Source organism: Pleuronectes platessa, chromosome 21 (genome assembly GCF_947347685.1).
Source record: "Pleuronectes platessa chromosome 21, fPlePla1.1, whole genome shotgun sequence".
Lineage (NCBI taxonomy): Eukaryota > Metazoa > Chordata > Actinopteri > Pleuronectiformes > Pleuronectidae > Pleuronectes > Pleuronectes platessa.
The window spans coordinates 15,150,347-15,178,106 of record NC_070646.1 but is presented as its reverse complement, the minus strand read 5'-3'; the positions used below and the strand labels follow the sequence as shown (position 1 = coordinate 15,178,106).

General features: G+C 38.6%; 24 non-coding genes across 24 annotated transcripts; all 24 read left to right on the top strand.

Moving 5' to 3' along the window:
• Nucleotides 1-979: 979 nt before the first annotated feature.
• Nucleotides 980-1,071, top strand: trnar-ucu (transfer RNA arginine (anticodon UCU)). Its single transcript is given in 2 exon segments — nucleotides 980-1,016; nucleotides 1,036-1,071. It is a non-coding gene; the product is annotated as a tRNA-Arg (tRNA).
• Nucleotides 1,072-1,706: 635 nt separating this feature from the next.
• Nucleotides 1,707-1,798, top strand: trnar-ucu (transfer RNA arginine (anticodon UCU)). Its single transcript is given in 2 exon segments — nucleotides 1,707-1,743; nucleotides 1,763-1,798. It is a non-coding gene; the product is annotated as a tRNA-Arg (tRNA).
• A 599-nt stretch (nucleotides 1,799-2,397) lies between these two features.
• trnar-ucu (transfer RNA arginine (anticodon UCU)) lies at nucleotides 2,398-2,489 on the top strand. The gene is given in 2 exon segments: nucleotides 2,398-2,434; nucleotides 2,454-2,489. It is a non-coding gene; the product is annotated as a tRNA-Arg (tRNA).
• A 1,656-nt stretch (nucleotides 2,490-4,145) lies between these two features.
• On the top strand, nucleotides 4,146-4,237 carry trnar-ucu (transfer RNA arginine (anticodon UCU)). The gene is given in 2 exon segments: nucleotides 4,146-4,182; nucleotides 4,202-4,237. It is a non-coding gene; the product is annotated as a tRNA-Arg (tRNA).
• Nucleotides 4,238-6,292: 2,055 nt separating this feature from the next.
• On the top strand, nucleotides 6,293-6,384 carry trnar-ucu (transfer RNA arginine (anticodon UCU)). The gene is given in 2 exon segments: nucleotides 6,293-6,329; nucleotides 6,349-6,384. It is a non-coding gene; the product is annotated as a tRNA-Arg (tRNA).
• A 597-nt stretch (nucleotides 6,385-6,981) lies between these two features.
• On the top strand, nucleotides 6,982-7,073 carry trnar-ucu (transfer RNA arginine (anticodon UCU)). The gene is given in 2 exon segments: nucleotides 6,982-7,018; nucleotides 7,038-7,073. It is a non-coding gene; the product is annotated as a tRNA-Arg (tRNA).
• A 1,267-nt stretch (nucleotides 7,074-8,340) lies between these two features.
• trnar-ucu (transfer RNA arginine (anticodon UCU)) lies at nucleotides 8,341-8,432 on the top strand. Its single transcript is given in 2 exon segments — nucleotides 8,341-8,377; nucleotides 8,397-8,432. It is a non-coding gene; the product is annotated as a tRNA-Arg (tRNA).
• A 597-nt stretch (nucleotides 8,433-9,029) lies between these two features.
• Nucleotides 9,030-9,121, top strand: trnar-ucu (transfer RNA arginine (anticodon UCU)). The gene is given in 2 exon segments: nucleotides 9,030-9,066; nucleotides 9,086-9,121. It is a non-coding gene; the product is annotated as a tRNA-Arg (tRNA).
• Nucleotides 9,122-10,447: 1,326 nt separating this feature from the next.
• On the top strand, nucleotides 10,448-10,539 carry trnar-ucu (transfer RNA arginine (anticodon UCU)). Its single transcript is given in 2 exon segments — nucleotides 10,448-10,484; nucleotides 10,504-10,539. It is a non-coding gene; the product is annotated as a tRNA-Arg (tRNA).
• A 1,326-nt stretch (nucleotides 10,540-11,865) lies between these two features.
• Nucleotides 11,866-11,957, top strand: trnar-ucu (transfer RNA arginine (anticodon UCU)). The gene is given in 2 exon segments: nucleotides 11,866-11,902; nucleotides 11,922-11,957. It is a non-coding gene; the product is annotated as a tRNA-Arg (tRNA).
• A 637-nt stretch (nucleotides 11,958-12,594) lies between these two features.
• trnar-ucu (transfer RNA arginine (anticodon UCU)) lies at nucleotides 12,595-12,686 on the top strand. Its single transcript is given in 2 exon segments — nucleotides 12,595-12,631; nucleotides 12,651-12,686. It is a non-coding gene; the product is annotated as a tRNA-Arg (tRNA).
• Nucleotides 12,687-13,283: 597 nt separating this feature from the next.
• On the top strand, nucleotides 13,284-13,375 carry trnar-ucu (transfer RNA arginine (anticodon UCU)). Its single transcript is given in 2 exon segments — nucleotides 13,284-13,320; nucleotides 13,340-13,375. It is a non-coding gene; the product is annotated as a tRNA-Arg (tRNA).
• Nucleotides 13,376-14,690: 1,315 nt separating this feature from the next.
• Nucleotides 14,691-14,782, top strand: trnar-ucu (transfer RNA arginine (anticodon UCU)). Its single transcript is given in 2 exon segments — nucleotides 14,691-14,727; nucleotides 14,747-14,782. It is a non-coding gene; the product is annotated as a tRNA-Arg (tRNA).
• A 597-nt stretch (nucleotides 14,783-15,379) lies between these two features.
• Nucleotides 15,380-15,471, top strand: trnar-ucu (transfer RNA arginine (anticodon UCU)). The gene is given in 2 exon segments: nucleotides 15,380-15,416; nucleotides 15,436-15,471. It is a non-coding gene; the product is annotated as a tRNA-Arg (tRNA).
• Nucleotides 15,472-16,797: 1,326 nt separating this feature from the next.
• trnar-ucu (transfer RNA arginine (anticodon UCU)) lies at nucleotides 16,798-16,889 on the top strand. Its single transcript is given in 2 exon segments — nucleotides 16,798-16,834; nucleotides 16,854-16,889. It is a non-coding gene; the product is annotated as a tRNA-Arg (tRNA).
• Nucleotides 16,890-18,215: 1,326 nt separating this feature from the next.
• Nucleotides 18,216-18,307, top strand: trnar-ucu (transfer RNA arginine (anticodon UCU)). The gene is given in 2 exon segments: nucleotides 18,216-18,252; nucleotides 18,272-18,307. It is a non-coding gene; the product is annotated as a tRNA-Arg (tRNA).
• Nucleotides 18,308-18,944: 637 nt separating this feature from the next.
• Nucleotides 18,945-19,036, top strand: trnar-ucu (transfer RNA arginine (anticodon UCU)). Its single transcript is given in 2 exon segments — nucleotides 18,945-18,981; nucleotides 19,001-19,036. It is a non-coding gene; the product is annotated as a tRNA-Arg (tRNA).
• A 597-nt stretch (nucleotides 19,037-19,633) lies between these two features.
• trnar-ucu (transfer RNA arginine (anticodon UCU)) lies at nucleotides 19,634-19,725 on the top strand. The gene is given in 2 exon segments: nucleotides 19,634-19,670; nucleotides 19,690-19,725. It is a non-coding gene; the product is annotated as a tRNA-Arg (tRNA).
• A 2,044-nt stretch (nucleotides 19,726-21,769) lies between these two features.
• Nucleotides 21,770-21,861, top strand: trnar-ucu (transfer RNA arginine (anticodon UCU)). Its single transcript is given in 2 exon segments — nucleotides 21,770-21,806; nucleotides 21,826-21,861. It is a non-coding gene; the product is annotated as a tRNA-Arg (tRNA).
• A 648-nt stretch (nucleotides 21,862-22,509) lies between these two features.
• Nucleotides 22,510-22,601, top strand: trnar-ucu (transfer RNA arginine (anticodon UCU)). Its single transcript is given in 2 exon segments — nucleotides 22,510-22,546; nucleotides 22,566-22,601. It is a non-coding gene; the product is annotated as a tRNA-Arg (tRNA).
• Nucleotides 22,602-23,927: 1,326 nt separating this feature from the next.
• trnar-ucu (transfer RNA arginine (anticodon UCU)) lies at nucleotides 23,928-24,019 on the top strand. Its single transcript is given in 2 exon segments — nucleotides 23,928-23,964; nucleotides 23,984-24,019. It is a non-coding gene; the product is annotated as a tRNA-Arg (tRNA).
• A 1,326-nt stretch (nucleotides 24,020-25,345) lies between these two features.
• trnar-ucu (transfer RNA arginine (anticodon UCU)) lies at nucleotides 25,346-25,437 on the top strand. The gene is given in 2 exon segments: nucleotides 25,346-25,382; nucleotides 25,402-25,437. It is a non-coding gene; the product is annotated as a tRNA-Arg (tRNA).
• Nucleotides 25,438-26,034: 597 nt separating this feature from the next.
• On the top strand, nucleotides 26,035-26,126 carry trnar-ucu (transfer RNA arginine (anticodon UCU)). Its single transcript is given in 2 exon segments — nucleotides 26,035-26,071; nucleotides 26,091-26,126. It is a non-coding gene; the product is annotated as a tRNA-Arg (tRNA).
• Nucleotides 26,127-27,441: 1,315 nt separating this feature from the next.
• trnar-ucu (transfer RNA arginine (anticodon UCU)) lies at nucleotides 27,442-27,533 on the top strand. Its single transcript is given in 2 exon segments — nucleotides 27,442-27,478; nucleotides 27,498-27,533. It is a non-coding gene; the product is annotated as a tRNA-Arg (tRNA).
• The last annotated feature ends 227 nt before the right edge of the window (nucleotides 27,534-27,760 follow it).

Here is a 27,760-nt window from a genome sequence, read left to right as displayed (position 1 = left end):
GTGTTCGATTCCCACCAGAGTCAATTTTATACATCAGGTCACTCTGAGCTGAAACTATCCAACTTTCAGTTTCTGTGATTTAAGTCACACTGTAAAAGTAATTCACACTCATCAAGTTATTCCCTCATTCAACTCAAACATTAGAGACCATGAAATCTGCCAGGATGACCAATCCGTCAGTCGTCAGTACACAGACATGTTATACAATGTGTCCAAAATCTTAGAACAGACTCACTCTAGGTTGATATGTGGCTCTGTGGGGCAATGGATAGCGCATTGGACTTCTAGACAATAATCAGGCAAGTAATTCAAAGGTTGAGGATTCGAGTCCCTCCAGAGTCGGTCTCTTTAGATTATATGGATTCATTTAATTAGGGCTAGATATTAAATGTCTCTTCATTTACAGGATTTCAATATCCAGTCTAATATTCAGATAAACACACATGTTATACAATGTGCACACACAATACAAAGAAACATACTAAATGGAAGTAAGGATCTCTGGTGCAATAGGTAGTGCATTAGACTTTTTGACAATAAGTCAAGTATTTCAAACGTTGTGGGTTTGAGTCCCACAAGAGTCCGGCTTTATACGTTAAACCGTGACTGAAAACTGACAAGATTGAGTGTGTACATGGTCTTCACTGTGTTTTATCAATGCCACATATTACTCAATGGAGTGATATGTGAAAATCTACACAATAGCCTCCTCACAGGGATTCAAAGGTTGTGTTCGATTCGCACCAGAGTCAATTTTATACATCAGGTCACTCTGAGCTGAAACTGTCCAACTTTCACTTTCTGTGATTTAAGTCACACTGTAAAAGTAATTCACACTCATCAAGTTATTCCCTCATTCAACTCAAACATTAGAGACCATGAAATCTGCCAGGATGACCAATCCGTCAGTCGTCAGTACACAGACATGTTATACAATGTGTCCAAAATCTTAGAACAGACTCACTCTAGGTTGATATGTGGCTCTGTGGCGCAATGGATAGCGCATTGGACTTCTAGACAATAATCAGGCAAGTAATTCAAAGGTTGAGGGTTCGAGTCCCTCCAGAGTCGGTCTCTTTAGATTATATGGATTCATTTAATTAGGGCTAGATATTAAATGTCTCTGCATTTACAGCATTTCAATATCCAGACTAATGTTCAGATAAACAAATGTTATACAATGTGCACAAATGATACAAAGAGACATACTAAGTGGAAGTAAGGATCTCTGGTGCAATAGGTAGTGCATTAGACTTTTTGACAATAAGTCAAGTATTTCAAAGGTTGTGGGTTTGAGTCCCACATGAGTCCGGCTTTATACGTTAAACCGTGACTGAAAACTGACAAGATTGAGTGTGTACATGGTCTTCACTGTGTTTTATCAATCCCACATATTACTCAATGGAGTGATATGTGAAAATCTACACAATAGCCTCCTCAAAGGGATTCAAAGGTTGTGTTCGATTCCCACCAGAGTCAATTTTATACATCAGGTCACTCTGAGCTGAAACTGTCCAACTTTCAGTTTCTGTGATTTAAGTCACACTGTAAAAGTAATTCACACTCATCAAGTTATTCCCTCATTCAACTCAAACATTAGAGACCATGAAATCTGCCAGGATGACCAATCCGTCAGTCGTCAGTACACAGACATGTTATACAATGTGTCCAAAATCTTAGAACAGACTCACTCTAGGTTGATATGTGGCTCTGTGGCGCAATGGATAGCGCATTGGACTTCTAGACAATAATGAGGCAAGTAATTCAAAGGTTGAGGGTTCGAGTCCCTCCAGAGTCGGTCTCTTTAGATTATATGGATTCATTTAATTAGGGCTAGATATTAAATGTCTCTTCATTTACAGGATTTCAATATCCAGTCTAATATTCAGATAAACACACATGTTATACAATGTGCACACACAATACAAAGAGACATACTAAGTGGAAGTAGAGTAATTCAAAGGTTGTTGGTTTGAGTCCCACATGAGTCCGACAAGAGTCCGGCTTTATACGTTAAACCGTGACTGAAAACTGACAAGATTGAGTGTGTACATGGTCTTCACTGTGTTTTATCAATGCCACATATTACTCAATGGAGTGATATGTGAAAATCTACACAATAGCCTCCTCACAGGGATTCAAAGGTTGTGTTCGATTCCCACCAGAGTCAATTTTATACATCAGGTCACTCTGAGCTGAAACTGTCCAACTTTCAGTTTCTGTGATTTAAGTCACACTGTAAAAGTAATTCACACTCATCAAGTTATTCCCTCATTCAACTCAAACATTAGACACCATGAAATCTGCCAGGATGACCAATCCGTCAGTCGTCAGTACACAGACATGTTATACAATGTGTCCAAAATCTTAGAACAGACTCACTCTAGGTTGATATGTGGCTCTGTGGCGCAATGGATAGCGCATTGGACTTCTAGACAATAATCAGGCAAGTAATTCAAAGGTTGAGGATTCGAGTCCCTCCAGAGTCGGTCTCTTTAGATTATATGGATTCATTTAATTAGGGCTAGATATTAAATGTCTCTTCATTTACAGGATTTCAATATCCAGTCTAATATTCAGATAAACACACATGTTATACAATGTGCACACACAATACAAAGAGACATACTAAATGGAAGTAAGGATCTCTGGTGCAATAGGTAGTGCATTAGTCTTTTTGACAATAAGTCAAGTATTTCAAAGGTTGAGGGTTCGAGTCCCTCCAGAGTCGGTCTCTTTAGATTATATAGGGTTGATGATTCGAGTCCCTCCAGAGTCGGTCTCTTTAGATTATATAGATTCATTTAATTAGGGCTAGATATTAAATGTCTCTGCAGTTACAGGATTTCAATATCCAGTCTAATATTCAGATAAACACACATGTTATACAATGTGCACACACAATACAAAGAGACATACTAAATGGAAGTAAGGATCTCTGGTGCAATAGGTAGTGCATTAGACTTTTTGACAATAAGTCAAGTATTTCAAACGTTGTGGGTTTGAGTCCCACAAGAGTCCGGCTTTATACGTTAAACCGTGACTGAAAACTGATAAGATTGAGTGTGTACATGGTCTTCACTGTGTTTTATCAATGCCACATATTACTCAATGGAGTGATATGTAAAAATCTACACAATAGCCTCCTCACAGGGATTCAAAGGTTGTGTTCGATTCCCACCAGAGTCAATTTTATACATCAGGTCACTCTGAGCTGAAACTATCCAACTTTCAGTTTCTGTGATTTAAGTCACACTGTAAAAGTAATTCACACTCATCAAGTTATTCCCTCATTCAACTCAAACATTAGAGACCATGAAATCTGCCAGGATGACCAATCCGTCAGTCGTCAGTACACAGACATGTTATACAATGTGTCCAAAATCTTAGAACAGACTCACTCTAGGTTGATATGTGGCTCTGTGGGGCAATGGATAGCGCATTGGACTTCTAGACAATAATCAGGCAAGTAATTCAAAGGTTGAGGATTCGAGTCCCTCCAGAGTCGGTCTCTTTAGATTATATGGATTCATTTAATTAGGGCTAGATATTAAATGTCTCTTCATTTACAGGATTTCAATATCCAGTCTAATATTCAGATAAACACACATGTTATACAATGTGCACACACAATACAAAGAAACATACTAAATGGAAGTAAGGATCTCTGGTGCAATAGGTAGTGCATTAGACTTTTTGACAATAAGTCAAGTATTTCAAACGTTGTGGGTTTGAGTCCCACAAGAGTCCGGCTTTATACGTTAAACCGTGACTGAAAACTGACAAGATTGAGTGTGTACATGGTCTTCACTGTGTTTTATCAATGCCACATATTACTCAATGGAGTGATATGTGAAAATCTACACAATAGCCTCCTCACAGGGATTCAAAGGTTGTGTTCGATTCGCACCAGAGTCAATTTTATACATCAGGTCACTCTGAGCTGAAACTGTCCAACTTTCACTTTCTGTGATTTAAGTCACACTGTAAAAGTAATTCACACTCATCAAGTTATTCCCTCATTCAACTCAAACATTACAGACCATGAAATCTGCCAGGATGACCAATCCGTCAGTCGTCAGTACACAGACATGTTATACAATGTGTCCAAAATCTTAGAACAGACTCACTCTAGGTTGATATGTGGCTCTGTGGCGCAATGGATAGCGCATTGGACTTCTAGACAATAATCAGGCAAGTAATTCAAAGGTTGAGGGTTCGAGTCCCTCCAGAGTCGGTCTCTTTAGATTATATGGATTCATTTAATTAGGGCTAGATATTAAATGTCTCTGCATTTACAGCATTTCAATATCCAGACTAATGTTCAGATAAACAAATGTTATACAATGTGCACAAATGATACAAAGAGACATACTAAGTGGAAGTAGAGTAATTCAAAGGTTGTTGGTTTGAGTCCCACATGAGTCCGACATGAGTCCGGCTTTATACGTTAAACCGTGACTGAAAACTGACAAGATTTAGTGTGTACATGGTCTTCACTGTGTTTTATCAATGCCACATATTACTCAATGGAGTGATATGTGAAAATCTACACAATAGCCTCCTCACAGGGATTCAAAGGTTGTGTTCGATTCGCACCAGAGTCAATTTTATACATCAGGTCACTCTGAGCTGAAACTGTCCAACTTTCAGTTTCTGTGATTTAAGTCACACTGTAAAAGTAATTCACACTCATCAAGTTATTCCCTCATTCAACTCAAACATTAGAGACCATGAAATCTGCCAGGATGACCAATCCGTCAGTCGTCAGTACACAGACATGTTTTACAATGTGTCCAAAATCTTAGAACAGACTCACTCTAGGTTGATATGTGGCTCTGTGGCGCAATGGATAGCGCATTGGACTTCTAGACAATAATCAGGCAAGTAATTCAAAGGTTGAAGACTCGAGTCCCTCCAGAGTCGGTCTCTTTAGATTATATGGATTCATTTAATTAGGGCTAGATATTAAATGTCTCTGCATTTGAAGGATTTCAATATCCAGTCTAATATTCAGATAAACACACATGTTATACAATGTGCACACACAATACAAAGAGACATACTAAATGGAAGTAAGGATCTCTGGTGCAATAGGTAGTGCATTAGACTTTTTGACAATAAGTCAAGTATTTCAAAGGTTGTGGGTTTGAGTCCCACAAGAGTCGGGCTTTATACGTTAAACCGTGACTGAAAACTGACAAGATTGAGTGTGTACATGGTCTTCACTGTGTTTTATCAATGCCACATATTACTCAATGGAGTGATATGTGAAAATCTACACAATAGCCTCCTCACAGGGATTCAAAGGTTGTGTTCGATTCCCACCAGAGTCAATTTTATACATCAGGTCACTCTGAGCTGAAACTGTCCAACTTTCAGTTTCTGTGATTTAAGTCACACTGTAAAAGTAATTCACACTCATCAAGTTATTCCCTCATTCAACTCAAACATTAGAGACCATGAAATCTGCCAGGATGACCAATCCGTCAGTCGTCAGTACACAGACATGTTATACAATGTGTCCAAAATCTTACAACAGACTCACTCTAGGTTGATATGTGGCTCTGTGGCGCAATGGATAGCGCATTGGACTTCTAGACAATAATCAGGCAAGTAATTCAAAAGTTGAGGGTTCGCGTCCCTCCAGAGTCGGTCTCTTTAGATTATATGGATTCATTTAATTAGGGCTAGATATTAAATGTCTCTGCATTTACAGGATTTCAATATCCAGTCTAATATTCAGATAAACACACATGTTATACAATGTGCACACACAATACAAAGAGACATACTAAATGGAAGTAAGGATCTCTGGTGCAATAGGTAGTGCATTAGTCTTTTTGACAATAAGTCAAGTATTTCAAAGGTTGTGGGTTTGAGTCCCACAAGAGTCGGGCTTTATACGTTAAACCGTGACTGAAAACTGACAAGATTGAGTGTGTACATGGTCTTCACTGTGTTTTATCAATGCCACATATTACTCAATGGAGTGATATGTGAAAATCTACACAATAGCCTCCTCACAGGGATTCAAAGGTTGTGTTCGATTCGCACCAGAGTCAATTTTATACATCAGGTCACTCTGAGCTGAAACTGTCCAACTTTCACTTTCTGTGATTTAAGTCACACTGTAAAAGTAATTCACACTCATCAAGTTATTCCCTCATTCAACTCAAACATTAGAGACCATGAAATCTGCCAGGATGACCAATCCGTCAGTCGTCAGTACACAGACATGTTATACAATGTGTCCAAAATCTTAGAACAGACTCACTCTAGGTTGATATGTTGCTCTGTGGCGCAATGGATAGCGCATTGGACTTCTAGACAATAATCAGGCAAGTAATTCAAAGGTTGAGGGTTCGAGTCCCTCCAGAGTCGGTCTCTTTAGATTATATGGATTCATTTAATTAGGGCTAGATATTAAATGTCTCTGCATTTACAGCATTTCAATATCCAGACTAATGTTCAGATAAACAAATGTTATACAATGTGCACAAATGATACAAAGAGACATACTAAGTGGAAGTAGAGTAATTCAAAGGTTGTTGGTTTGAGTCCCACATGAGTCCGACATGAGTCGGGCTTTATACGTTAAACCGTGACTGAAAACTGACAAGATTTAGTGTGTACATGGTCTTCACTGTGTTTTATCAATGCCACATATTACTCAATGGAGTGATATGTGAAAATCTACACAATAGCCTCCTCACAGGGATTCAAAGGTTGTGTTCGATTCGCACCAGAGTCAATTTTATACATCAGGTCACTCTGAGCTGAAACTGTCCAACTTTCACTTTCTGTGATTTAAGTCACACTGTAAAAGTAATTCACACTCATCAAGTTATTCCCTCATTCAACTCAAACATTAGAGACCATGAAATCTGCCAGGATGACCAATCCGTCAGTCGTCAGTACACAGACATGTTATACAATGTGTCCAAAATCTTAGAACAGACTCACTCTAGGTTGATATGTGGCTCTGTGGCGCAATGGATAGCGCATTGGACTTCTAGACAATAATCAGGCAAGTAATTCAAAGGTTGAGGGTTCGAGTCCCTCCAGAGTCGGTCTCTTTAGATTATATGGATTCATTTAATTAGGGCTAGATATTAAATGTCTCTGCATTTACAGCATTTCAATATCCAGACTAATGTTCAGATAAACAAATGTTATACAATGTGCACAAATGATACAGAGAGACATACTAAGTGGAAGTAGAGTAATTCAAAGGTTGTTGGTTTGAGTCCCACATGAGTCCGACATGAGTCCGGCTTTATACGTTAAACCGTGACTGAAAACTGACAAGATTGAGTGTGTACATGGTCTTCACTGTGTTTTATCAATGCCACATATTACTCAATGGAGTGATATGTTATCAATTTTATACATCAGGTCACTCTGAGCTGAAACTGTCCAACTTTCAGTTTCTGTGATTTAAGTCACACTGTAAAAGTAATTCACACTCATCAAGTTATTCCCTCATTCAACTCAAACATTAGAGACCATGAAATCTGCCAGGATGACCAATCCGTCAGTCGTCAGTACACAGACATGTTATACAATGTGTCCAAAATCTTACAACAGACTCACTCTAGGTTGATATGTGGCTCTGTGGCGCAATGGATAGCGCATTGGACTCCTAGACAATAATCAGGCAAGTAATTCAAAAGTTGAGGGTTCGCGTCCCTCCAGAGTCGGTCTCTTTAGATTATATGGATTCATTTAATTAGGGCTAGATATTAAATGTCTCTGCATTTACAGGATTTCAATATCCAGTCTAATATTCAGATAAACACACATGTTATACAATGTGCACACACAATACAAAGAGACATACTAAATGGAAGTAAGGATCTCTGGTGCAATAGGTAGTGCATTAGTCTTTTTGACAATAAGTCAAGTATTTCAAAGGTTGTGGGTTTGAGTCCCACAAGAGTCGGGCTTTATACGTTAAACCGTGACTGAAAACTGACAAGATTGAGTGTGTACATGGTCTTCACTGTGTTTTATCAATGCCACATATTACTCAATGGAGTGATATGTGAAAATCTACACAATAGCCTCCTCACAGGGATTCAAAGGTTGTGTTCGATTCGCACCAGAGTCAATTTTATACATCAGGTCACTCTGAGCTGAAACTGTCCAACTTTCACTTTCTGTGATTTAAGTCACACTGTAAAAGTAATTCACACTCATCAAGTTATTCCCTCATTCAACTCAAACATTAGAGACCATGAAATCTGCCAGGATGACCAATCCGTCAGTCGTCAGTACACAGACATGTTATACAATGTGTCCAAAATCTTAGAACAGACTCACTCTAGGTTGATATGTGGCTCTGTGGCGCAATGGATAGCGCATTGGACTTCTAGACAATAATCAGGCAAGTAATTCAAAGGTTGAGGGTTCGAGTCCCTCCAGAGTCGGTCTCTTTAGATTATATGGATTCATTTAATTAGGGCTAGATATTAAATGTCTCTGCATTTACAGCATTTCAATATCCAGACTAATGTTCAGATAAACAAATGTTATACAATGTGCACAAATGATACAAAGAGACATACTAAGTGGAAGTAGAGTAATTCAAAGGTTGTTGGTTTGAGTCCCACATGAGTCCGACATGAGTCCGGCTTTATACGTTAAACCGTGACTGAAAACTGACAAGATTTAGTGTGTACATGGTCTTCACTGTGTTTTATCAATGCCACATATTACTCAATGGAGTGATATGTGAAAATCTACACAATAGCCTCCTCACAGGGATTCAAAGGTTGTGTTCGATTCGCACCAGAGTCAATTTTATACATCAGGTCACTCTGAGCTGAAACTGTCCAACTTTCACTTTCTGTGATTTAAGTCACACTGTAAAAGTAATTCACACTCATCAAGTTATTCCCTCATTCAACTCAAACATTAGAGACCATGAAATCTGCCAGGATGACCAATCTGTCAGTCGTCAGTACACAGACATGTTATACAATGTGTCCAAAATCTTAGAACAGACTCACTCTAGGTTGATATGTGGCTCTGTGGCGCAATGGATAGCGCATTGGACTTCTAGACAATAATCAGGCAAGTAATTCAAAGGTTGAGGGTTCGAGTCCCTCCAGAGTCGGTCTCTTTAGATTATATGGATTCATTTAATTAGGGCTAGATATTAAATGTCTCTGCATTTACAGCATTTCAATATCCAGACTAATGTTCAGATAAACAAATGTTATACAATGTGCACAAATGATACAAAGAGACATACTAAGTGGAAGTAGAGTAATTCAAAGGTTGTTGGTTTGAGTCCCACATGAGTCCGACATGAGTCCGGCTTTATACGTTAAACCGTGACTGAAAACTGACAAGATTTAGTGTGTACATGGTCTTCACTGTGTTTTATCAATGCCACATATTACTCAATGGAGTGATATGTGAAAATCTACACAATAGCCTCCTCACAGGGATTCAAAGGTTGTGTTCGATTCGCACCAGAGTCAATTTTATACATCAGGTCACTCTGAGCTGAAACTGTCCAACTTTCAGTTTCTGTGATTTAAGTCACACTGTAAAAGTAATTCACACTCATAAAGTTATTCCCTCATTCAACTCAAACATTAGAGACCATGAAATCTGCCAGGATGACCAATCCGTCAGTCGTCAGTACACAGACATGTTTTACAATGTGTCCAAAATCTTAGAACAGACTCACTCTAGGTTGATATGTGGCTCTGTGGCGCAATGGATAGCGCATTGGACTTCTAGACAATAATCAGGCAAGTAATTCAAAGGTTGAAGACTCGAGTCCCTCCAGAGTCGGTCTCTTTAGATTATATGGATTCATTTAATTAGGGCTAGATATTAAATGTCTCTGCATTTACAGGATTTCAATATCCAGTCTAATATTCAGATAAACACACATGTTATACAATGTGCACACACAATACAAAGAAACATACTAAATGGAAGTAAGGATCTCTGGTGCAATAGGTAGTGCATTAGACTTTTTGACAATAAGTCAAGTATTTCAAACGTTGTGGGTTTGAGTCCCACAAGAGTCCGGCTTTATACGTTAAACCGTGACTGAAAACTGACAAGATTGAGTGTGTACATGGTCTTCACTGTGTTTTATCAATGCCACATATTACTCAATGGAGTGATATGTGAAAATCTACACAATAGCCTCCTCACAGGGATTCAAAGGTTGTGTTCGATTCGCACCAGAGTCAATTTTATACATCAGGTCACTCTGAGCTGAAACTGTCCAACTTTCACTTTCTGTGATTTAAGTCACACTGTAAAAGTAATTCACACTCATCAAGTTATTCCCTCATTCAACTCAAACATTAGAGACCATGAAATCTGCCAGGATGACCAATCCGTCAGTCGTCAGTACACAGACATGTTATACAATGTGTCCAAAATCTTAGAACAGACTCACTCTAGGTTGATATGTGGCTCTGTGGCGCAATGGATAGCGCATTGGACTTCTAGACAATAATCAGGCAAGTAATTCAAAGGTTGAGGGTTCGAGTCCCTCCAGAGTCGGTCTCTTTAGATTATATGGATTCATTTAATTAGGGCTAGATATTAAATGTCTCTCCATTTACAGCATTTCAATATCCAGACTAATGTTCAGATAAACAAATGTTATACAATGTGCACAAATGATACAAAGAGACATACTAAGTGGAAGTAGAGTAATTCAAAGGTTGTTGGTTTGAGTCCCACATGAGTCCGACATGAGTCCGGCTTTATACGTTAAACCGTGACTGAAAACTGACAAGATTTAGTGTGTACATGGTCTTCACTGTGTTTTATCAATGCCACATATTACTCAATGGAGTGATATGTGAAAATCTACACAATAGCCTCCTCACAGGGATTCAAAGGTTGTGTTCGATTCGCACCAGAGTCAATTTTATACATCAGGTCACTCTGAGCTGAAACTGTCCAACTTTCAGTTTCTGTGATTTAAGTCACACTGTAAAAGTAATTCACACTCATCAAGTTATTCCCTCATTCAACTCAAACATTAGAGACCATGAAATCTGCCAGGATGACCAATCCGTCAGTCGTCAGTACACAGACATGTTTTACAATGTGTCCAAAATCTTAGAACAGACTCACTCTAGGTTGATATGTGGCTCTGTGGCGCAATGGATAGCGCATTGGACTTCTAGACAATAATCAGGCAAGTAATTCAAAGGTTGAAGACTCGAGTCCCTCCAGAGTCGGTCTCTTTAGATTATATGGATTCATTTAATTAGGGCTAGATATTAAATGTCTCTGCATTTGAAGGATTTCAATATCCAGTCTAATATTCAGATAAACACACATGTTATACAATGTGCACACACAATACAAAGAGACATACTAAATGGAAGTAAGGATCTCTGGTGCAATAGGTAGTGCATTAGACTTTTTGACAATAAGTCAAGTATTTCAAAGGTTGTGGGTTTGAGTCCCACAAGAGTCGGGCTTTATACGTTAAACCGTGACTGAAAACTGACAAGATTGAGTGTGTACATGGTCTTCACTGTGTTTTATCAATGCCACATATTACTCAATGGAGTGATATGTGAAAATCTACACAATAGCCTCCTCACAGGGATTCAAAGGTTGTGTTCGATTCCCACCAGAGTCAATTTTATACATCAGGTCACTCTGAGCTGAAACTGTCCAACTTTCAGTTTCTGTGATTTAAGTCACACTGTAAAAGTAATTCACACTCATCAAGTTATTCCCTCATTCAACTCAAACATTAGAGACCATGAAATCTGCCAGGATGACCAATCCGTCAGTCGTCAGTACACAGACATGTTATACAATGTGTCCAAAATCTTACAACAGACTCACTCTAGGTTGATATGTGGCTCTGTGGCGCAATGGATAGCGCATTGGACTTCTAGACAATAATCAGGCAAGTAATTCAAAAGTTGAGGGTTCGAGTCCCTCCAGAGTCGGTCTCTTTAGATTATATGGATTCATTTAATTAGGGCTAGATATTAAATGTCTCTGCATTTACAGGATTTCAATATCCAGTCTAATATTCAGATAAACACACATGTTATACAATGTGCACACACAATACAAAGAGACATACTAAATGGAAGTAAGGATCTCTGGTGCAATAGGTAGTGCATTAGTCTTTTTGACAATAAGTCAAGTATTTCAAAGGTTGTGGGTTTGAGTCCCACAAGAGTCGGGCTTTATACGTTAAACCGTGACTGAAAACTGACAAGATTGAGTGTGTACATGGTCTTCACTGTGTTTTATCAATGCCACATATTACTCAATGGAGTGATATGTGAAAATCTACACAATAGCCTCCTCACAGGGATTCAAAGGTTGTGTTCGATTCGCACCAGAGTCAATTTTATACATCAGGTCACTCTGAGCTGAAACTGTCCAACTTTCACTTTCTGTGATTTAAGTCACACTGTAAAAGTAATTCACACTCATCAAGTTATTCCCTCATTCAACTCAAACATTAGAGACCATGAAATCTGCCAGGATGACCAATCCGTCAGTCGTCAGTACACAGACATGTTATACAATGTGTCCAAAATCTTAGAACAGACTCACTCTAGGTTGATATGTGGCTCTGTGGCGCAATGGATAGCGCATTGGACTTCTAGACAATAATCAGGCAAGTAATTCAAAGGTTGAGGGTTCGAGTCCCTCCAGAGTCGGTCTCTTTAGATTATATGGATTCATTTAATTAGGGCTAGATATTAAATGTCTCTGCATTTACAGCATTTCAATATCCAGACTAATGTTCAGATAAACAAATGTTATACAATGTGCACAAATGATACAAAGAGACATACTAAGTGGAAGTAGAGTAATTCAAAGGTTGTTGGTTTGAGTCCCACATGAGTCCGACATGAGTCCGGCTTTATACGTTAAACCGTGACTGAAAACTGACAAGATTTAGTGTGTACATGGTCTTCACTGTGTTTTATCAATGCCACATATTACTCAATGGAGTGATATGTGAAAATCTACACAATAGCCGCCTCACAGGGATTCAAAGGTTGTGTTCGATTCGCACCAGAGTCAATTTTATACATCAGGTCACTCTGAGCTGAAACTGTCCAACTTTCACTTTCTGTGATTTAAGTCACACTGTAAAAGTAATTCACACTCATCAAGTTATTCCCTCATTCAACTCAAACATTAGAGACCATGAAATCTGCCAGGATGACCAATCCGTCAGTCGTCAGTACACAGACATGTTATACAATGTGTCCAAAATCTTAGAACAGACTCACTCTAGGTTGATATGTGGCTCTGTGGCACAATGGATAGCGCATTGGACTTCTAGACAATAATCAGGCAAGTAATTCAAAGGTTGAGGGTTCGAGTCCCTCCAGAGTCGGTCTCTTTAGATTATATGGATTCATTTAATTAGGTCTAGATATTAAATGTCTCTTCATTTACAGCATTTCAATATCCAGACTAATGTTCAGATAAACAAATGTTATACAATGTGCACAAATGATACAAAGAGACATACTAAGTGGAAGTAGAGTAATTCAAAGGTTGTTGTTTTGAGTCCCACATGAGTCCAGCTTTATACGTTAAACCGTGAGTGAAAACTGACAAGATTTAGTGTGTCCATGGTCTTCAGTGTGTTTTATCAATGCCACATATTACTCAATGGAGTGATATGTGAAAATCTACACAATAGCCTCCTCACAGGGATTCAAAGGTTGTGTTCGATTCGCACCAGAGTCAATTTTATACATCAGGTCACTCTGAGCTGAAACTGTCCAACTTTCAGTTTCTGTGATTTAAGTCACACTGTAAAAGTAATTCACACTCATCAAGTTATTCCCTCATTCAACTCAAACATTAGAGACCATGAAATCTGCCAGGATGACCAATCCGTCAGTCGTCAGTACACAGACATGTTTTACAATGTGTCCAAAATCTTAGAACAGACTCACTCTAGGTTGATATGTGGCTCTGTGGCGCAATGGATTGCGCATTGGACTTCTAGACAATAATCAGGCAAGTAATTCAAAGGTTGAGGATTCGAGTCCCTCCAGAGTCGGTCTCTTTAGATTATATGGATTCATTTAATTAGGGCTAGATATTAAATGTCTCTGCATTTACAGGATTTCAATATCCAGTCTAATATTCAGATAAACACACATGTTATACAATGTGCACACATAATACAAAGAGACATACTAAATGGAAGTAAGGATCTCTGGTGCAATAGGTAGTGCATTAGACTTTTTGACAATAAGTCAAGTATTTCAAAGGTTGTGGGTTTGAGTCCCACATGAATCCGGCTTTATACGTTAAACCGTGACTGAAAACTGTCAAGATTGAGTGTGTACATGGTCTTCACTGTGTTTTATCAATGCCACATATTACTCAATGGAGTGATATGTGAAAATCTACACAATAGCCTCCTCACAGGGATTCAAAGGTTGTGTTCGATTCCCACCAGAGTCAATTTTATACATCAGGTCACTCTGAGCTGAAACTGTCCAACTTTCACTTTCTGTGATTTAAGTCACACTGTAAAAGTAATTCACACTCATCAAGTTATTCCCTCATTCAACTCAAACATTAGAGACCATGAAATCTGCCAGGATGACCAATCCGTCAGTCGTCAGTACACAGACATGTTATACAATGTGTCCAAAATCTTAGAACAGACTCACTCTAGGTTGATATGTGGCTCTGTGGCGCAATGGATAGCGCATTGGACTTCTAGACAATAATCAGGCAAGTAATTCAAAGGTTGAGGGTTCGAGTCCCTCCAGAGTCGGTCTCTTTAGATTATATGGATTCATTTAATTAGGGCTAGATATTAAATGTCTCTGCATTTACAGCATTTCAATATCCAGACTAATGTTCAGATAAACAAATGTTATACAATGTGCACAAATGATACAAAGAGACATACTAAGTGGAAGTAGAGTAATTCAAAGGTTGTTGGTTTGAGTCCCACATGAGTCCGACATGAGTCCGGCTTTATACGTTAAACCGTGACTGAAAACTGACAAGATTTAGTGTGTACATGGTCTTCACTGTGTTTTATCAATGCCACATATTACTCAATGGAGTGATATGTGAAAATCTACACAATAGCCTCCTCACAGGGATTCAAAGGTTGTGTTCGATTCGCACCAGAGTCAATTTTATACATCAGGTCACTCTGAGCTGAAACTGTCCAACTTTCACTTTCTGTGATTTAAGTCACACTGTAAAAGTAATTCACACTCATCAAGTTATTCCCTCATTCAACTCAAACATTAGAGACCATGAAATCTGCCAGGATGACCAATCTGTCAGTCGTCAGTACACAGACATGTTATACAATGTGTCCAAAATCTTAGAACAGACTCACTCTAGGTTGATATGTGGCTCTGTGGCGCAATGGATAGCGCATTGGACTTCTAGACAATAATCAGGCAAGTAATTCAAAGGTTGAGGGTTCGAGTCCCTCCAGAGTCGGTCTCTTTAGATTATATGGATTCATTTAATTAGGGCTAGATATTAAATGTCTCTGCATTTACAGCATTTCAATATCCAGACTAATGTTCAGATAAACAAATGTTATACAATGTGCACAAATGATACAAAGAGACATACTAAGTGGAAGTAGAGTAATTCAAAGGTTGTTGGTTTGAGTCCCACATGAGTCCGACATGAGTCCGGCTTTATACGTTAAACCGTGACTGAAAACTGACAAGATTTAGTGTGTACATGGTCTTCACTGTGTTTTATCAATGCCACATATTACTCAATGGAGTGATATGTGAAAATCTACACAATAGCCTCCTCACAGGGATTCAAAGGTTGTGTTCGATTCGCACCAGAGTCAATTTTATACATCAGGTCACTCTGAGCTGAAACTGTCCAACTTTCAGTTTCTGTGATTTAAGTCACACTGTAAAAGTAATTCACACTCATAAAGTTATTCCCTCATTCAACTCAAACATTAGAGACCATGAAATCTGCCAGGATGACCAATCCGTCAGTCGTCAGTACACAGACATGTTTTACAATGTGTCCAAAATCTTAGAACAGACTCACTCTAGGTTGATATGTGGCTCTGTGGCGCAATGGATAGCGCATTGGACTTCTAGACAATAATCAGGCAAGTAATTCAAAGGTTGAAGACTCGAGTCCCTCCAGAGTCGGTCTCTTTAGATTATATGGATTCATTTAATTAGGGCTAGATATTAAATGTCTCTGCATTTACAGGATTTCAATATCCAGTCTAATATTCAGATAAACACACATGTTATACAATGTGCACACACAATACAAAGAAACATACTAAATGGAAGTAAGGATCTCTGGTGCAATAGGTAGTGCATTAGACTTTTTGACAATAAGTCAAGTATTTCAAACGTTGTGGGTTTGAGTCCCACAAGAGTCCGGCTTTATACGTTAAACCGTGACTGAAAACTGACAAGATTGAGTGTGTACATGGTCTTCACTGTGTTTTATCAATGCCACATATTACTCAATGGAGTGATATGTGAAAATCTACACAATAGCCTCCTCACAGGGATTCAAAGGTTGTGTTCGATTCGCACCAGAGTCAATTTTATACATCAGGTCACTCTGAGCTGAAACTGTCCAACTTTCACTTTCTGTGATTTAAGTCACACTGTAAAAGTAATTCACACTCATCAAGTTATTCCCTCATTCAACTCAAACATTAGAGACCATGAAATCTGCCAGGATGACCAATCCGTCAGTCGTCAGTACACAGACATGTTATACAATGTGTCCAAAATCTTAGAACAGACTCACTCTAGGTTGATATGTGGCTCTGTGGCGCAATGGATAGCGCATTGGACTTCTAGACAATAATCAGGCAAGTAATTCAAAGGTTGAGGGTTCGAGTCCCTCCAGAGTCGGTCTCTTTAGATTATATGGATTCATTTAATTAGGGCTAGATATTAAATGTCTCTCCATTTACAGCATTTCAATATCCAGACTAATGTTCAGATAAACAAATGTTATACAATGTGCACAAATGATACAAAGAGACATACTAAGTGGAAGTAGAGTAATTCAAAGGTTGTTGGTTTGAGTCCCACATGAGTCCGACATGAGTCCGGCTTTATACGTTAAACCGTGACTGAAAACTGACAAGATTTAGTGTGTACATGGTCTTCACTGTGTTTTATCAATGCCACATATTACTCAATGGAGTGATATGTGAAAATCTACACAATAGCCTCCTCACAGGGATTCAAAGGTTGTGTTCGATTCGCACCAGAGTCAATTTTATACATCAGGTCACTCTGAGCTGAAACTGTCCAACTTTCAGTTTCTGTGATTTAAGTCACACTGTAAAAGTAATTCACACTCATCAAGTTATTCCCTCATTCAACTCAAACATTAGAGACCATGAAATCTGCCAGGATGACCAATCCGTCAGTCGTCAGTACACAGACATGTTTTACAATGTGTCCAAAATCTTAGAACAGACTCACTCTAGGTTGATATGTGGCTCTGTGGCGCAATGGATAGCGCATTGGACTTCTAGACAATAATCAGGCAAGTAATTCAAAGGTTGAAGACTCGAGTCCCTCCAGAGTCGGTCTCTTTAGATTATATGGATTCATTTAATTAGGGCTAGATATTAAATGTCTCTGCATTTGAAGGATTTCAATATCCAGTCTAATATTCAGATAAACACACATGTTATACAATGTGCACACACAATACAAAGAGACATACTAAATGGAAGTAAGGATCTCTGGTGCAATAGGTAGTGCATTAGACTTTTTGACAATAAGTCAAGTATTTCAAAGGTTGTGGGTTTGAGTCCCACAAGAGTCGGGCTTTATACGTTAAACCGTGACTGAAAACTGACAAGATTGAGTGTGTACATGGTCTTCACTGTGTTTTATCAATGCCACATATTACTCAATGGAGTGATATGTGAAAATCTACACAATAGCCTCCTCACAGGGATTCAAAGGTTGTGTTCGATTCCCACCAGAGTCAATTTTATACATCAGGTCACTCTGAGCTGAAACTGTCCAACTTTCAGTTTCTGTGATTTAAGTCACACTGTAAAAGTAATTCACACTCATCAAGTTATTCCCTCATTCAACTCAAACATTAGAGACCATGAAATCTGCCAGGATGACCAATCCGTCAGTCGTCAGTACACAGACATGTTATACAATGTGTCCAAAATCTTACAACAGACTCACTCTAGGTTGATATGTGGCTCTGTGGCGCAATGGATAGCGCATTGGACTTCTAGACAATAATCAGGCAAGTAATTCAAAAGTTGAGGGTTCGAGTCCCTCCAGAGTCGGTCTCTTTAGATTATATGGATTCATTTAATTAGGGCTAGATATTAAATGTCTCTGCATTTACAGGATTTCAATATCCAGTCTAATATTCAGATAAACACACATGTTATACAATGTGCACACACAATACAAAGAGACATACTAAATGGAAGTAAGGATCTCTGGTGCAATAGGTAGTGCATTAGTCTTTTTGACAATAAGTCAAGTATTTCAAAGGTTGTGGGTTTGAGTCCCACAAGAGTCGGGCTTTATACGTTAAACCGTGACTGAAAACTGACAAGATTGAGTGTGTACATGGTCTTCACTGTGTTTTATCAATGCCACATATTACTCAATGGAGTGATATGTGAAAATCTACACAATAGCCTCCTCACAGGGATTCAAAGGTTGTGTTCGATTCGCACCAGAGTCAATTTTATACATCAGGTCACTCTGAGCTGAAACTGTCCAACTTTCACTTTCTGTGATTTAAGTCACACTGTAAAAGTAATTCACACTCATCAAGTTATTCCCTCATTCAACTCAAACATTAGAGACCATGAAATCTGCCAGGATGACCAATCCGTCAGTCGTCAGTACACAGACATGTTATACAATGTGTCCAAAATCTTAGAACAGACTCACTCTAGGTTGATATGTGGCTCTGTGGCGCAATGGATAGCGCATTGGACTTCTAGACAATAATCAGGCAAGTAATTCAAAGGTTGAGGGTTCGAGTCCCTCCAGAGTCGGTCTCTTTAGATTATATGGATTCATTTAATTAGGGCTAGATATTAAATGTCTCTGCATTTACAGCATTTCAATATCCAGACTAATGTTCAGATAAACAAATGTTATACAATGTGCACAAATGATACAAAGAGACATACTAAGTGGAAGTAGAGTAATTCAAAGGTTGTTGGTTTGAGTCCCACATGAGTCCGACATGAGTCCGGCTTTATACGTTAAACCGTGACTGAAAACTGACAAGATTTAGTGTGTACATGGTCTTCACTGTGTTTTATCAATGCCACATATTACTCAATGGAGTGATATGTGAAAATCTACACAATAGCCGCCTCACAGGGATTCAAAGGTTGTGTTCGATTCGCACCAGAGTCAATTTTATACATCAGGTCACTCTGAGCTGAAACTGTCCAACTTTCACTTTCTGTGATTTAAGTCACACTGTAAAAGTAATTCACACTCATCAAGTTATTCCCTCATTCAACTCAAACATTAGAGACCATGAAATCTGCCAGGATGACCAATCCGTCAGTCGTCAGTACACAGACATGTTATACAATGTGTCCAAAATCTTAGAACAGACTCACTCTAGGTTGATATGTGGCTCTGTGGCACAATGGATAGCGCATTGGACTTCTAGACAATAATCAGGCAAGTAATTCAAAGGTTGAGGGTTCGAGTCCCTCCAGAGTCGGTCTCTTTAGATTATATGGATTCATTTAATTAGGTCTAGATATTAAATGTCTCTTCATTTACAGCATTTCAATATCCAGACTAATGTTCAGATAAACAAATGTTATACAATGTGCACAAATGATACAAAGAGACATACTAAGTGGAAGTAGAGTAATTCAAAGGTTGTTGTTTTGAGTCCCACATGAGTCCAGCTTTATACGTTAAACCGTGAGTGAAAACTGACAAGATTTAGTGTGTCCATGGTCTTCAGTGTGTTTTATCAATGCCACATATTACTCAATGGAGTGATATGTGAAAATCTACACAATAGCCTCCTCACAGGGATTCAAAGGTTGTGTTCGATTCGCACCAGAGTCAATTTTATACATCAGGTCACTCTGAGCTGAAACTGTCCAACTTTCAGTTTCTGTGATTTAAGTCACACTGTAAAAGTAATTCACACTCATCAAGTTATTCCCTCATTCAACTCAAACATTAGAGACCATGAAATCTGCCAGGATGACCAATCCGTCAGTCGTCAGTACACAGACATGTTTTACAATGTGTCCAAAATCTTAGAACAGACTCACTCTAGGTTGATATGTGGCTCTGTGGCGCAATGGATTGCGCATTGGACTTCTAGACAATAATCAGGCAAGTAATTCAAAGGTTGAGGATTCGAGTCCCTCCAGAGTCGGTCTCTTTAGATTATATGGATTCATTTAATTAGGGCTAGATATTAAATGTCTCTGCATTTACAGGATTTCAATATCCAGTCTAATATTCAGATAAACACACATGTTATACAATGTGCACACATAATACAAAGAGACATACTAAATGGAAGTAAGGATCTCTGGTGCAATAGGTAGTGCATTAGACTTTTTGACAATAAGTCAAGTATTTCAAAGGTTGTGGGTTTGAGTCCCACATGAATCCGGCTTTATACGTTAAACCGTGACTGAAAACTGTCAAGATTGAGTGTGTACATGGTCTTCACTGTGTTTTATCAATGCCACATATTACTCAATGGAGTGATATGTGAAAATCTACACAATAGCCTCCTCACAGGGATTCAAAGGTTGTGTTCGATTCCCACCAGAGTCAATTTTATACATCAGGTCACTCTGAGCTGAAACTGTCCAACTTTCAGTTTCTGTGATTTAAGTCACACTGTAAAAGTAATTCACACTCATCAAGTTATTCCCTCATTCAACTCAAACATTAGAGACCATGAAATCTGCCAGGATGACCAATCCGTCAGTCGTCAGTACACAGACATGTTTTACAATGTGTCCAAAATCTTAGAACAGACTCACTCTAGGTTGATATGTGGCTCTGTGGCGCAATGGATTGCGCATTGGACTTCTAGACAATAATCAGGCAAGTAATTCAAAGGTTGAGGATTCGAGTCCCTCCAGAGTCGGTCTCTTTAGATTATATGGATTCATTTAATTAGGGCTAGATATTAAATGTCTCTGCATTTACAGGATTTCAATATCCAGTCTAATATTCAGATAAACACACATGTTATACAATGTGCACACATAATACAAAGAGACATACTAAATGGAAGTAAGGATCTCTGGTGCAATAGGTAGTGCATTAGACTTTTTGACAATAAGTCAAGTATTTCAAAGGTTGTGGGTTTGAGTCCCACATGAATCCGGCTTTATACGTTAAACCGTGACTGAAAACTGTCAAGATTGAGTGTGTACATGGTCTTCACTGTGTTTTATCAATGCCACATATTACTCAATGGAGTGATATGTGAAAATCTACACAATAGCCTCCTCACAGGGATTCAAAGGTTGTGTTCGATTCCCACCAGAGTCAATTTTATACATCAGGTCACTCTGAGCTGAAACTGTCCAACTTTCACTTTCTGTGATTTAAGTCACACTGTAAAAGTAATTCACACTCATCAAGTTATTCCCTCATTCAACTCAAACATTAGAGACCATGAAATCTGCCAGGATGACCAATTCTTCAGTCGTCAGTACACAGACATGTTATACAATGTGTCCAAAATCTTAGAACAGACTCACTCTAAGTTGATATGTGGCTCTGTGGCGCAATGGATAGCGCATTGGACTTCTAGACAATAATCAGGCAAGTAATTCAAAGGTTGAGGGTTCGAGTCCCTCCAGAGTCGTTCTCTTTAGATTATATGGATTCATTTAATTAGGGCTAGATATTAAATGTCTCTTTTTACAGGAATCATTTACAGGATTTCAATATCCAGTCTAATATTCAGATAAACACACATGTTATACAATGTGCACACACAATACAAAGAAACATACTAAATGGAAGTAAGGATCTCTGGTGCAATAGGTAGTGCATTAGACTTTTTGACAATAAGTCAAGTATTTCAAACGTTGTGGGTTTGAGTCCCACAAGAGTCCGGCTTTATACGTTAAACCGTGACTGAAAACTGACAAGATTGAGTGTGTACATGGTCTTCACTGTGTTTTATCAATGCCACATATTACTCAATGGAGTGATATGTGAAAATCTACACAATAGCCTCCTCACAGGGATTCAAAGGTTGTGTTCGATTCGCACCAGAGTCAATTTTATACATCAGGTCACTCTGAGCTGAAACTGTCCAACTTTCAGTTTCTGTGATTTAAGTCACACTGTAAAAGTAATTCACACTCATAAAGTTATTCCCTCATTCAACTCAAACATTAGAGACCATGAAATCTGCCAGGATGACCAATCCGTCAGTCGTCAGTACACAGACATGTTTTACAATGTGTCCAAAATCTTAGAACAGACTCACTCTAGGTTGATATGTGGCTCTGTGGCGCAATGGATAGCGCATTGGACTTCTAGACAATAATCAGGCAAGTAATTCAAAGGTTGAGGGTTCGAGTCCCTCCAGAGTCGGTCTCTTTAGATTATGTGGATTCATTTAATTAGGGCTAGATATTAAATGTCTCTGCATTTACAGCATTTCAATATCCAGACTAATGTTCAGATAAACAAATGTTATACAATGTGCACAAATGATACAAAGAGACATACTAAGTGGAAGTAGAGTAATTCAAAGGTTGTTGGTTTGAGTCCCACATGAGTCCGACATGAGTCCGGCTTTATACGTTAAACCGTGACTGAAAACTGACAAGATTTAGTGTGTACATGGTCTTCACTGTGTTTTATCAATGCCACATATTACTCAATGGAGTGATATGTGAAAATCTACACAATAGCCTCCTCACAGGGATTCAAAGGTTGTGTTCGATTCCCACCAGAGTCAATTTTATACATCAGGTCACTCTGAGCTGAAACTGTCCAACTTTCAGTTTCTGTGATTTAAGTCACACTGTAAAAGTAATTCACACTCATCAAGTTATTCCCTCATTCAACTCAAACATTAGAGACCATGAAATCTGCCAGGATGACCAATCCGTCAGTCGTCAGTACACAGACATGTTTTACAATGTGTCCAAAATCTTAGAACAGACTCACTCTAGGTTGATATGTGGCTCTGTGGCGCAATGGATAGCGCATTGGACTTCTAGACAATAATCAGGCAAGTAATTCAAAGGTTGAAGACTCGAGTCCCTCCAGAGTCGGTCTCTTTAGATTATATGGATTCATTTAATTAGGGCTAGATATTAAATGTCTCTGCATTTGAAGGATTTCAATATCCAGTCTAATATTCAGATAAACACACATGTTATACAATGTGCACACACAATACAAAGAGACATACTAAATGGAAGTAAGGATCTCTGGTGCAATAGGTAGTGCATTAGACTTTTTGACAATAAGTCAAGTATTTCAAAGGTTGTGGGTTTGAGTCCCACAAGAGTCGGGCTTTATACGTTAAACCGTGACTGAAAACTGACAAGATTGAGTGTGTACATGGTCTTCACTGTGTTTTATCAATGCCACATATTACTCAATGGAGTGATATGTGAAAATCTACACAATAGCCTCCTCACAGGGATTCAAAGGTTGTGTTCGATTCCCACCAGAGTCAATTTTATACATCAGGTCACTCTGAGCTGAAACTGTCCAACTTTCAGTTTCTGTGATTTAAGTCACACTGTAAAAGTAATTCACACTCATCAAGTTATTCCCTCATTCAACTCAAACATTAGAGACCATGAAATCTGCCAGGATGACCAATCCGTCAGTCGTCAGTACACAGACATGTTATACAATGTGTCCAAAATCTTACAACAGACTCACTCTAGGTTGATATGTGGCTCTGTGGCGCAATGGATAGCGCATTGGACTTCTAGACAATGATCAGGCAAGTAATTCAAAAGTTGAGGGTTCGAGTCCCTCCAGAGTCGGTCTCTTTAGATTATATGGATTCATTTAATTAGGGCTAGATATTAAATGTCTCTGCATTTACAGCATTTCAATATCCAGACTAATGTTCAGATAAACAAATGTTATACAATGTGCACAAATGATACAAAGAGACATACTAAGTGGAAGTAGAGTAATTCAAAGGTTGTTGGTTTGAGTCCCACATGAGTCCGACATGAGTCCGGCTTTATACGTTAAACCGTGACTGAAAACTGACAAGATTTAGTGTGTACATGGTCTTCACTGTGTTTTATCAATGCCACATATTACTCAATGGAGTGATATGTGAAAATCTACACAATAGCCTCCTCACAGGGATTCAAAGGTTGTGTTCGATTCGCACCAGAGTCAATTTTATACATCAGGTCACTCTGAGCTGAAACTGTCCAACTTTCAGTTTCTGTGATTTAAGTCACACTGTAAAAGTAATTCACACTCATCAAGTTATTCCCTCATTCAACTCAAACATTAGAGACCATGAAATCTGCCAGGATGACCAATCCGTCAGTCGTCAGTACACAGACATGTTTTACAATGTGTCCAAAATCTTAGAACAGACTCACTCTAGGTTGATATGTGGCTCTGTGGCGCAATGGATAGCGCATTGGACTTCTAGACAATAATCAGGCAAGTAATTCAAAGGTTGAAGACTCGAGTCCCTCCAGAGTCGGTCTCTTTAGATTATATGGATTCATTTAATTAGGGCTAGATATTAAATGTCTCTGCATTTGAAGGATTTCAATATCCAGTCTAATATTCAGATAAACACACATGTTATACAATGTGCACACACAATACAAAGAGACATACTAAATGGAAGTAAGGATCTCTGGTGCAATAGGTAGTGCATTAGACTTTTTGACAATAAGTCAAGTATTTCAAAGGTTGTGGGTTTGAGTCCCACAAGAGTCGGGCTTTATACGTTAAACCGTGACTGAAAACTGACAAGATTGAGTGTGTACATGGTCTTCACTGTGTTTTATCAATGCCACATATTACTCAATGGAGTGATATGTGAAAATCTACACAATAGCCTCCTCACAGGGATTCAAAGGTTGTGTTCGATTCCCACCAGAGTCAATTTTATACATCAGGTCACTCTGAGCTGAAACTGTCCAACTTTCAGTTTCTGTGATTTAAGTCACACTGTAAAAGTAATTCACACTCATCAAGTTATTCCCTCATTCAACTCAAACATTAGAGACCATGAAATCTGCCAGGATGACCAATCCGTCAGTCGTCAGTACACAGACATGTTATACAATGTGTCCAAAATCTTACAACAGACTCACTCTAGGTTGATATGTGGCTCTGTGGCGCAATGGATAGCGCATTGGACTTCTAGACAATGATCAGGCAAGTAATTCAAAAGTTGAGGGTTCGAGTCCCTCCAGAGTCGGTCTCTTTAGATTATATGGATTCATTTAATTAGGGCTAGATATTAAATGTCTCTGCATTTACAGCATTTCAATATCCAGACTAATGTTCAGATAAACAAATGTTATACAATGTGCACAAATGATACAAAGAGACATACTAAGTGGAAGTAGAGTAATTCAAAGGTTGTTGGTTTGAGTCCCACATGAGTCCGACATGAGTCCGGCTTTATACGTTAAACCGTGACTGAAAACTGACAAGATTTAGTGTGTACATGGTCTTCACTGTGTTTTATCAATGCCACATATTACTCAATGGAGTGATATGTGAAAATCTACACAATAGCCGCCTCACAGGGATTCAAAGGTTGTGTTCGATTCGCACCAGAGTCAATTTTATACATCAGGTCACTCTGAGCTGAAACTGTCCAACTTTCACTTTCTGTGATTTAAGTCACACTGTAAAAGTAATTCACACTCATCAAGTTATTCCCTCATTCAACTCAAACATTAGAGACCATGAAATCTGCCAGGATGACCAATCCGTCAGTCGTCAGTACACAGACATGTTATACAATGTGTCCAAAATCTTAGAACAGACTCACTCTAGGTTGATATGTGGCTCTGTGGCACAATGGATAGCGCATTGGACTTCTAGACAATAATCAGGCAAGTAATTCAAAGGTTGAGGGTTCGAGTCCCTCCAGAGTCGGTCTCTTTAGATTATATGGATTCATTTAATTAGGTCTAGATATTAAATGTCTCTTCATTTACAGCATTTCAATATCCAGACTAATGTTCAGATAAACAAATGTTATACAATGTGCACAAATGATACAAAGAGACATACTAAGTGGAAGTAGAGTAATTCAAAGGTTGTTGTTTTGAGTCCCACATGAGTCCAGCTTTATACGTTAAACCGTGAGTGAAAACTGACAAGATTTAGTGTGTCCATGGTCTTCAGTGTGTTTTATCAATGCCACATATTACTCAATGGAGTGATATGTGAAAATCTACACAATAGCCTCCTCACAGGGATTCAAAGGTTGTGTTCGATTCGCACCAGAGTCAATTTTATACATCAGGTCACTCTGAGCTGAAACTGTCCAACTTTCAGTTTCTGTGATTTAAGTCACACTGTAAAAGTAATTCACACTCATCAAGTTATTCCCTCATTCAACTCAAACATTAGAGACCATGAAATCTGCCAGGATGACCAATCCGTCAGTCGTCAGTACACAGACATGTTTTACAATGTGTCCAAAATCTTAGAACAGACTCACTCTAGGTTGATATGTGGCTCTGTGGCGCAATGGATTGCGCATTGGACTTCTAGACAATAATCAGGCAAGTAATTCAAAGGTTGAGGATTCGAGTCCCTCCAGAGTCGGTCTCTTTAGATTATATGGATTCATTTAATTAGGGCTAGATATTAAATGTCTCTGCATTTACAGGATTTCAATATCCAGTCTAATATTCAGATAAACACACATGTTATACAATGTGCACACATAATACAAAGAGACATACTAAATGGAAGTAAGGATCTCTGGTGCAATAGGTAGTGCATTAGTCTTTTTGACAATAAGTCAAGTATTTCAAAGGTTGTGGGTTTGAGTCCCACAAGAGTCGGGCTTTATACGTTAAACCGTGACTGAAAACTGACAAGATTGAGTGTGTACATGGTCTTCACTGTGTTTTATCAATGCCACATATTACTCAATGGAGTGATATGTGAAAATCTACACAATAGCCTCCTCACAGGGATTCAAAGGTTGTGTTCGATTCGCACCAGAGTCAATTTTATACATCAGGTCACTCTGAGCTGAAACTGTCCAACTTTCACTTTCTGTGATTTAAGTCACACTGTAAAAGTAATTCACACTCATCAAGTTATTCCCTCATTCAACTCAAACATTAGAGACCATGAAATCTGCCAGGATGACCAATCCGTCAGTCGTCAGTACACAGACATGTTATACAATGTGTCCAAAATCTTAGAACAGACTCACTCTAGGTTGATATGTGGCTCTGTGGCGCAATGGATAGCGCATTGGATTTCTAGACAATAATCAGGCAAGTAATTCAAAGGTTGAGGGTTCGAGTCCCTCCAGAGTCGGTCTCTTTAGATTATATGGATTCATTTAATTAGGGCTAGATATTAAATGTCTCTGCATTTACAGCATTTCAATATCCAGACTAATGTTCAGATAAACAAATGTTATACAATGTGCACAAATGATACAAAGAGACATACTAAGTGGAAGTAGAGTAATTCAAAGGTTGTTGGTTTGAGTCCCACATGAGTCCGACATGAGTCCGGCTTTATACGTTAAACCGTGACTG